General features: G+C 41.5%; 1 pseudogene; it reads right to left on the bottom strand.

Moving 5' to 3' along the window:
• Nucleotides 1-9,919: 9,919 nt before the first annotated feature.
• LOC117484680 lies at nucleotides 9,920-10,486 on the bottom strand (annotated as a pseudogene).
• Nucleotides 10,487-10,619: the final 133 nt, after the last annotated feature.

The raw sequence follows: 10,619 nt of genomic DNA, 5'->3' as shown, positions 1-10,619 counted from the left end.
TAACAGATTTGACTTCTGCTCTACTGATGGGTACCATAATATCAATCTGGTTTGCTTTCAAACCACATTTTGCCAGTTGATCCACTACTTCATTCCCTCTAATACCCACATGCGCTGGAACCCACACAAATTGAACAACAATTCCCAGATGAACTAACCTAAACATGATGTGTAAAATTTCATGTAAAATATCCTGTCGACATTCTGAAGAGAAGTTGTTTATACTCTCCAGAGCTGCACTGGAGTCAGAGCAAATGACCACTCGCATTGGCTGTATTTCCTCTACCCACTGAAGTGCTAGTGAGATAGCCATCATCTCTACTGTATATACTGCGATGTGATCACTCGTCCGCTTTCCCACTTTTACTTTTAATTCAGGAACATAAAATGCACAACTAGTTTGACCATTTTCTGGATTTTTGGATCCATCAGTAAATATTTGTATAAACTGCCCATATTGTTCATGTAGAACAGTATTCACATAAGCCTGTACATTAATTTTGTTTTTCATTGAATGTAACCTTTTCAATAAAGATAAATCTACTATAGGTTGAGGTAGCAACCATGGTGGAACAGCTGATAACAACACCGTCGGACTAATATTCCATTCTTTAACTTTGAATTCTTTACATAATTCCGAAACACAAACACAAAAACTTTCTTTTTTCATTTTGTTACTTTCCCAACTTGTTTTTACAGTTTGTTTAGTAGGGTGAGTATCTTTATGGCCCTGTAGATTTGCCCAGTAATTAACAATTAACTGTTTTCTCCTCAAAGAAATTGGTATTTCTCCGACCTCTACCTGAAGTGCCGACACTGGTGTAGATCTGACTGCCCCACAGCATATCCTTAGTGCTTGTGCCTGGACTCTATCTAATATTTGAAGAGAAGAGTATGCAGCTGAACCATACACTATTAGTCCGTATTCTATGGCTGATCTAATTAAGGCTGTGTATACGTTCCTCAAAGCAGCTTTATCAGCCCCCCACTTAGTGCCTGCCAAGCACCTCATAACATTTAAAACCCTTTTACATTTATCTACTACTTTATCAATGTGAGTACTCCATGTGACTCTCTCGTCCAACCATATTCCCAGAAATGTAAATGTCTTCACTTTCTTTAGTTCTTGTCCATAAAGTTTTAACCTAACCTCCTCACCTATCCTTTTCCTCGTAAAAAATAAAGTTTCAGTTTTTTCCACCGACAATCTAAACCCCCATGTCAGAGACCAGCTTTCAATTTCCGTAATGGCTTCCTGAATCTTACCTACAATATAATTTACATTTCTGCCCCTTTTCCAAATAGCTCCATCATCTGCAAAAAGTGACTTACCGATATCAGATCCTACTTGTGTATATATATCATTTATCATGATAGAAAACAAAAGAGGACTAATTACACTCCCCTGTGGGGTTCCATTTTCAACTTCATGCCTTCGAGAATAAGAATTGCCAACTCGGACTCTGATGGCACGGCCAAACAAAAAATCCATAATCCAATTATATACATTACCCTCCCAGACCCATAATGTCCATTTTTATTAATAATCCTTCCTTCCACATTCATATCGTAAGCTTTTTCCACATCAAAGAATACAGCTACAACACACTCCTTATTCGCTTGGGCTTTCCTAACTTCAGATTCCAGGCACAGCAGTGGATCTAAAGTACTCCGCCCTCTTCTAAACCCACTCTGATAAGGAGTCATTAGTTCATTTTTCTCAACGTAGTATGTCAGCCTTTCTGTTATCATTCTTTCCATAACTTTACACAAGTGCGATGTCAGAGCTATAGGTCTATAACTGCCTGGACTAGTTGGATCTTTCCCAGGTTTTCTAATAGGAATAATGACAGACTCTTTCCATATTATTGGCAGCTTCCCTTTCTCCCAAATCTTATTATACATCTCCAACAGCTTTCCTAATGCAAACTCACTTAATTTGGTCAACATTATATAACATACATTATCTTTCCCAGGAGCAGTCATTTTACACTTACTTAATGCTCTTCTCAACTCTTGAATAGAAAAAGGTACATTTACAACACTCTGCGACGAATGTCTTTCTTCATATACATTAGGATGTTCATCTAACACTTCCTGCCTCCTGATCTTACCTTCTTCTGTCAAATTTTCCGAAGAATGAACTTTGACAAAATGTGTTGCTAGAATGTCTGCCTTCTCCATAGCACCAGTGGCAATTTCCCCTCCATGCTCTAACACAGGCAGGTTACTCTGCTGTCTAATTCCCCTCATCTTCTTAATCATTCCCCATACTTTATCTAATGGCGTAGTTCTCCCAATACTTGAACAGAATCCTCTCCAACACTCCCTTTTTGCTCTTTTAACAATTTTCCTTACCTGAGCCTGTGCCTTCTTATATTCTAATAAATTGTGTAATGAATGTGTCTTTCTTAGCTTTCCAAACAGCCTGTTTTTGTTTCGGATTGCATCATTACATTCTTGGTTCCACCACGGTACCATCTTAACACATTTACTAAGTTTACCAGTTTTATTCCCAATAGATTGATTAGCGCTTTTAATTATATTTGACGTAAATTGCTCATTTATATCATCAATACTTCCTGCCATATCAATCTGATCAAATTCATTATCACACAATTTAGCAAACATCTCCCAATTTGCTTTAGAAAAAGTCCATCTCATGATACCGTCTAGCTCAACCACATTACTTATATCAAACTTGATTATAATCGGAAGATGATCACTCCCAATACTGTTATTTGCCAATACTTCCCAACTGCTACCAGAAGCTAATTCACTTGTTACCAGAGTTAGATCGATCGCAGACTCTGTTCCATCTCTAAAATTGAGTCTTGTACCTTGCCCATTATTTAAACAAACTAATTCATTTGCCTCCATTAAGTCCTCCACCACCTGTCCGTTGTAATCTGTTGATCTCCCTCCCCACATTGTATTATGTGCATTAAAATCACCACACCATATTATTTCATTTCCTTGACAAAGACTGTCTAATTCCTCTATTTTGAGTTTATTACATGGATTATAAAAATTCAGGACACTAATATTCCTTTTATTAATCCAAACTTCTACACCCACTATTTCTAAATCACTGACTGTTCTTAATGTTAGCCTACTATAAGACATTATTTCTCTGATAAAGATTGCACATCCCCCTCCCTGACCATCATTTCTATCTTGTCTTATAGCACTATATCCCCCAATAAGAAGTCCAAATGATTCTTCAGCCATGTTTCTTGAATACCAAATAACGTCTGGTTTGTTCTTTTAAACTGATATATATAGGTCTTGAATTCTTGTCCTTTGCAAACATTCCACTGCAGAATGAGAAAAACCATCAATCATATTCACTAATCTGTGAATCATCATTATTGGGGCTAGCATATCAATGTATCATTTCAAACCGTTATATTCTTTCTCCCAAAATCACCTGCTGCTTCCACTATTGTTTTCAGATCTTGACCTCTTTTTTGTTTGTTGCAAAGCAAACATTCACCACTTTTCCAATAAAGGCCACAATTTGTAGTTTATAACAATCAATGCATCCTCTCCTATCACACACTATGTGAACACTTTGTGGAGCTTTCCTTTGCCTGTGGGAGTTGGGGAAAATCTTTTGAAAGAGAATATACTTGCTGCTACTTGGGATTTCCTAGCTATTTTTAGTGATACCTTTTCTGTTGCTGTCAGAATATGAGGACTTTATTTGCACTTTGTATCTCTGCCACCTCCTTGGCCTTTTTCTGCACTTCGCAGCCCTGATACGCAGCACTATGTTTCCCCCCCACAGTTACAACTTCACCTTAGCCCCTGCAGCACAACTACCATATTCAATGTTACACCTGGGCTTAGTTTGCTTTGCACTTGTCTGCCACATGCCCAAACCTTTGGCATTTAAAGCACCGCAAAGGTTGGGATGAATTCTCTTACTGGAAAGCTCATGCAACCGATCATAATCTTCTGTTGAATGTTTCTTCAAACTGAAGAAGAACAGACAAACTATCCACTAGCTTACCCTGATACCTAGTAGGAAGACGCTTAACTACAGACACTTTTCCCCCTTTCAATTTCTTTCTTGAGTTCTTCTATGCCGATATTTCTATCGGAACTCCACTGATAACTCCAAAGTATTGTTCCGATTTGCTCCAGGAACATGGCATTTAATCCGAACTTCATTCAGGGTCTTCATTTTCAGTACTTTTCCTGTTGTTTTGCATTCCTCATTTCAACCAACATCCGTCCTTTGCTCAGAAATCTTGCTTGCTTTATCGATCAATTTCTTTGTGAATCGCTTTAGTCAGGGCCACTGGATGTAGCTTAGCTGCGGATTGCTCACCAAACTCCACAATCACTTTCCACTCTTCATTCTCAATCCTTTTCTTTACTTTCTTCAATTCATTCTGCGAATCAGATTCACTAAGACTGTCACTTGATATGTCTATCTTCTTTCTTGAAGTCTTTTTCTTTACTTCATTCCATCCTCCATCTCCTTCAGATGCACTTTCCATACCCTCCTCTCCAGGCTCAAAGACGCCATTCCACCAGCTGCTCAGCGCAAGTTCTTTCAGGGAAGACTGTATATAGCCTACATTCAGTCCGCAGCTGCATATAATCAGCTCATCAAGGGCGTTGTCTATAACCTATTACATTCACCTCATTCTCCAGCAGCCAATCACCGTGCTGCAGCCAAACTTTAAAATGGTTCTCCTCTCTCCTTCAGTCAGCTGTGATTTCAGGTTTTCATGCTGCCGCCATACCCGTTTCAGATCCTCATAGCAGATATCAAGTCTCGTCCAGCCCTCGCAGCACCATTAAAAAAAAAACAGCGTGGGGCTAAACCGGGTCACCGTAAATGCTCTTATGCTCAATAACGTCCATGCGCAGTGCTGAAAAAGCCTTTGAAAGTAAAGAGATGCTGATTTGTTAAAGATGGCGCCCGCTGAAGTGAAGACGTGTCAGCTTTTTCTCATTAAATGTGATTGTTGCTGCTTTAATAATCTGAGTGATATCATTATTAATATTAATGCACAACTCTATTGTAACATACATGTTTTTATATATTCAATTAGTGCACACATTACTTTATCTACACCAATATATATATTTTACTATATATTATAATTGTATTAAACGTCTTAGCTGAATACTCAATTCTGATTGGTCAAATTGGACGTTTAAGAGGTTGTTAATACTCGATAACACACCGCTGCCAAGAAATCAGTATTTTAGATTGAGATGAAATCCTTTAGAGTTTATAAACGTGTGCATTTGATAATCCACGCTGAACAGCAATGGTCGTCCTCTCTGTTTAGGCTTCTCCTGGGAAAACTGGGTTTAACATTTACTCCGTTTTTAAATACTTAGAAATCTCTTTAAAACATTTATTTATTCCCTGTCTGTCAGGGAGTTAATTAAACCCAAGTAACTCTGTAGTTTTATATGATTATACAAGTTTGAAATGTAAAAATTGCATGTAATAAAACTTTAATTTCAACGATTTAAATCAATATTGTCTGGACTGGAATTTAAAATGCATTTGATTTGGATCTGATAATGATTCGCTGCTCAAACTTGCAGTTGAATTAAACATATTATTTATTTATTTTTCCCATCATGCACAAATGAACAATTTATAAACAAGGTCCCTCTTTGAAAAAAAGTTTGCACACGCTCTGCTTTAAGAGATAAACATCATAGATATAATGATCCCGTTGATCTCTACCTGCTCTGCTCCACTGTCACACACACCTTCAGCGGTAATATCTTCACTTCACCCACAGTGTTAAAGTATGGAAACATCTTCTCAGTGAAAGTGTGTGAGAAGGTGTGTATGTCTGTGTTAGTGTCAGGATCAGAGAACGACAACTCTCCTCTGTTCCAGTCCAGATTCACTCTGAGCCTCTGGAGCTCCTTCTTCAGGCTGAGAGGAGTGGATAGATCTGAAGCTGACCATGCTGAGTATTCACCTTCAGAGAATAATATTCCCCATGATCCAGACCACATGCTTCTCTTCCTCTGGACAGACTCTGCCAACACACCCAGTGTCCAGAATGTACTGTCTGTAACCTGGACATCCCAGCTGTGAGTCCCTGAGTTAAAGCCCTCAGAGCCCAGGACAGACCAGTCAGAATCAAACCTCTCTGGATTATCAGGAAGTTTCTGTTCCGCCTCTTCCTCTTCCTCCTCTTCCTCTTCTTCCTCTTCTTCCTCCTCTCCTCCTCGTCTCACTCTGGTCAGATCTTCAGACAGGACGAGTCCTCTATGAGCAGTGTTTGGGTCCAGGATGAGAGGAGAGTAGGACACCAAGTCCTTCATCTTGCTCCAGATGTTGAAGCTGAGGTTGCCCAGGTGTTTGGCCTGGTCTATCAGAGCTCCTGAGGGCAGCTGAGGATCCTCCAGCAGGGGGCGCTGCAGCCTCTCCACTGCAGCCTTGTAGTTGAGCAGGAAGGAGGACGTCTCCAGCTCTCAGCTCCTTCTCTGTGGCTCTGACTGCGTGTGAAAGAGCTGCTATCTCTCTGCTCACAGCCCTCCATCTTCTCCTCCATCATCCTCCTCTTCTGCTCATCTTCCTCCCTCAGTGCAGCCATCCTGGCCTCCTCTTCCTCTTCTAGAAACTGGTGTGAAGCTTCTTAAACTGCTCCTTGATCTGCGTCTCTGTGTGTGTGAGCCTGGACCTTCATGTGTCCTGCTGTTTGATCAAACTTCACTTTAACTTCTTCAAAGAGCTTCAGTTTCTCCTGAAAGGGCTGGCAGAGCTTTCTGGAGCTCCTCCCTGAGATCCGGGAGCAGCTTCATCCATGGGTCTGAATCTGTGGTTTTGATCTCTCTCCTGTAAGAAGGTCTCACTCAGGTTCTTTAAAAGCCAGGTTACAGGGGGGATTTCTTCTTGAAGATTCTGTCTTACAGACTGGACACTCCTTTACTTCTTTCCCCCGTCCACCAGGTCTGCATACAGGCTTTACAGAAGCTGTGGCAGCAGGACAGGAAGACAGGATCTCTAAAGACTTCCTTACAGACCGGACAGCAGAAATCTTCCTCCTAACCTGGAAGCCATGCTGTCTCTGACTGAAGCTGCAACACCAGCAGACAGGAAATGAAGCTCAGCGCAAGTTCTTTCAGGAAGACTGGTATATAGCCTACATTTCAGTCCGCAGCTGCATATAATCAGCTCATCAAGGGCGGTTGTCAATAACCTATTACGTTCACCTCATTCTCCAGCAGCCAATCACCGTGCTGCAGCCAAACTTTAAAATGGTTCTTCCTCTCTCCTGCAGTCAGCTGTGATTTCAGGTTTTCATGCTGCCGCCATATACCGCTTTCAGATCCTCGTAGCAGATAATCAAGTCTCGTCCAGCCCTCGCAGCACCATTTAAAAAAAAACAGCGTGGGGCTAAACCGGGTCACCGTAAATGCTCTTATGCTCAATAACGTCCATGCGCAGCCAGCGCGGCTCCGGAAAAAAATGGGGACAAGATACTCATCTCTAAGCTTCAGCAACTTCTCAAGAGCGAGAGGAGAAGACCTCCATCGGCAGAACACAGGTACAGTCCGGCTCTCGGATAAGTGAAAACAGCCGATCCGGCATCAGAACGGAGTCGAGGCCTCCTCGATCAGCTGATCCGCGAACACGGAAGTCGCATTACGCACAAGCCAACTGCGAGCAGGCCCTCTACGCCTCATTCAGTCCCTCCCGGGAAAATTCAACCAGCAGATAAGTTACGTTTATCCGTTTTCACTGTAACGTTTAGGCATGATCGCCTCAGTTTCTCATCAGATCGTGTCTTGCCACCCCTTCATGGTTGGGACCATTCCGGATAAATACAAGTAGCCTACAGACATGATTAAGTCTTGCTGTACCTCGTTAACAACTACCGTATCTCTGATAGAGGTGCATCGTCTCTCTGATTCCCTCTCTATATGGTAAAGGGCTCTAAAAGCGTCCCCTCCTCTCTCTTAGGTTATGAATAAAATAGATAATATGGATAAAATAGATATAATGGATAAAATAGATCAAATGAATAAGATAATAATAATATATTTAAAAACGAATTAATATAAAAGGAAGTATGCACAGGTTCTCCTTCATACTTCATGCATATAACTGGTGGTGGTGCAAACCGTGCTCTTTGCTTATATGATCATACGATCCCTCTTTCTGGTTCTTTAATATGTCTCAGTGCGCAGTTGTCCCGTCAAGCACATAAGGATAGATGCAATATAACAACTCGGGTAATATGGTCTCACAGTGCACGCTCACAGCATGAGTCACTCACTCAGCGTGCGTTTTAATCATCTGCAGAATACCTTCTTGCATCACATTATCATTAATCAGGGCACGTCTCCTCGAACGGTTTAACCTTAATCGAGCAGTATGCGCGATGATGAAGCCTTATGAAGCTTTGACAGCGAATTGGGCATTGCAAAGGAAAAGGGTATCTCATTGAGGGCTTCATTTGACAACTAACCCTGCTGCTGGTCTAAACGTTGTTAAAACAGGAAGATATATTCTCAACAGCGGTGATCTGATTTTTTAACTAAGTTCCCAATGAGTTAAGCCTAGAATAACCCTTGACAATGAACACAAAATCATATTCACATGTGTATCATATCGCACGCATTTATTCGTCCATTTATTACTTTTATTTATTCATTGCCTTATTTATTCATCGCCTTATTATTTATTTATGTATTAATGTTGGTATTCATACATTCATTTATGCATTTATTTAGTCATACATAGGCTACGGCATGTTCCTTGCTCTTTACGTGAGGGTCTGAGCTCTACAGGAGGGGTAACATGAGCGTTTTAAAACGTGAAGTGTCAGTGGTTCAACAGATCTGAGCACTATCTGAAGCAGTCACGTGGCGTCGACGGACAGCGAGGCTTCTTCGTCATCGATGACGTCACTGGCCTAAAACGATACAAGCCTTGATACACGCTTCACTGGATTACTCGAACACGCTGAAGTGTGTGTGTGTGTGTGTGTGTGTGTGTGTGGTGTGGTGTGTGTGTGTGTGTGTGTGTGTGTGTGTGTGTGTGGGGGTGTGTGTGTGTGTGTGTGTGTGTGTGTGTTGTGTGGGTGTGTGTGTGTGTGTGTGTGTGGTGTGTGTGTGTGTGTGTGTGTGTGTGTGGGTGTGTGTGGTGTGTGTGTGTGTTGTGGTGTGTGTGTGGTGTGTGTGTGTGTGTGTGTGTGTGTTGGTGTGTGTGTGTGTGTGTGTGTGGGTGTGTGTGTGTGTGGTGTGTGTGTGTGTGTGGTAAACCAGTGTTGAAAACCACTATAATACTATTTGTTACCATTGAGCAATTCAGCATGAACACTTTCTCTCAAACCGTACATGTTATTTGTGATATTGTTGGACCAGGGGTTATTTTGTATAGATGTTGTGCTGTGTCCCCTCACATTTCACTGTACCATTGATCATTCTCACTATATGGCTGAGTCAATACCAGGCTGTTTGCTCATTAACGCCTCTATCTGCAGAGATCTTCATTCAGTCTACTCAGCACTCTGCAGATCAGCAGTGTGGAGAAAACTAGGTGACATCTCTGAGATAATTCACTGTTTTCAGATTGTATTGACTGTTTGTGTAGATGCAGCACACGGACACTATAGACACTGAGATCGGACTGGAAAAAGAATGGATCCCAAGCTAGTGATAAGATCAGTAGGAATAAACAGAGGGCAGAAGGACATGTTCTTTAAGACAACAGCGGAGATTTTGGAGGTACAACTGGAGTCATTTCGTAACAAAAGTTGCTTATTGGATCAAATTAGAGGATTTAGGAAGTCTAATAACAGAAAGGACTTTTTTTAATAATAAGCACAGTTATGCTCAGACCAAACTGTTGAACCAACATTATCTTAGGTTGAGTCTTCTGTCATTAGTTTAGTATGTGTACACGTGTGTCTTCAAAGGTTGAAAATTATCAACAAGGTGCATGCAATATACTGTAAGCTTTTTTTTTTTTTAAAGCAAATTTATAATAACAAAAGGTTGAGATGACCTGTGTTTTTTTCTTATCCTTCCTGGGTCAACAGGTTGGGTTTACCCGGTCAATTTGTCTCATTCCAGTTTTCATTATCCTCCATCGTCTTCCTGTCAGTCTGGCACTTATTGAGGCAGTCTTCACACAGGACGCTCTCCTTCACCAGGTAGAGCTTCTCTGTATTATTGGACTATTGGATTTATCCTCGGTGACGATGGGGTTCCTGTCCAGGTTGACCCGCTCCAGTTTGTCCATCCTGGAGATGCAGAAGGGGACGCGGGTGAACTTGTTGTCGGAGAGGCCGATGTGCCGCAGCTCCTGCAGGGCGGAGATGGAGGAGGGCAGGTCGTTCAGCTGGTTCATCCCCAGGCTGAGAGTCAGAAGCTTCTTCAGGAGACCCATGGCACTGGGGAGGCTGGACAGACGGTTGTTACACAGGTTCAGGACCAGAAGGTTCTGGAGACGGCCGACAGACGCAGGGAGCTCCTCCAGCTGAAGTCAGAGCAATAACACATTCTGTATTACATCCCAATTAAACTTGTATCAGTTACAGCTATTTCCTGGGCTTTGTGATCTACTTTTTCTGTTCTTTTTGTTCAACACGCCCCAAAAACCTCACATGTTTGTCCTT

Source organism: Trematomus bernacchii, unplaced genomic scaffold (assembly GCF_902827165.1).
Source record: "Trematomus bernacchii unplaced genomic scaffold, fTreBer1.1, whole genome shotgun sequence".
In the NCBI taxonomy this organism is placed as follows: domain Eukaryota; kingdom Metazoa; phylum Chordata; class Actinopteri; order Perciformes; family Nototheniidae; genus Trematomus; species Trematomus bernacchii.
This window is presented reverse-complemented; position numbering and strand designations above follow the sequence as displayed.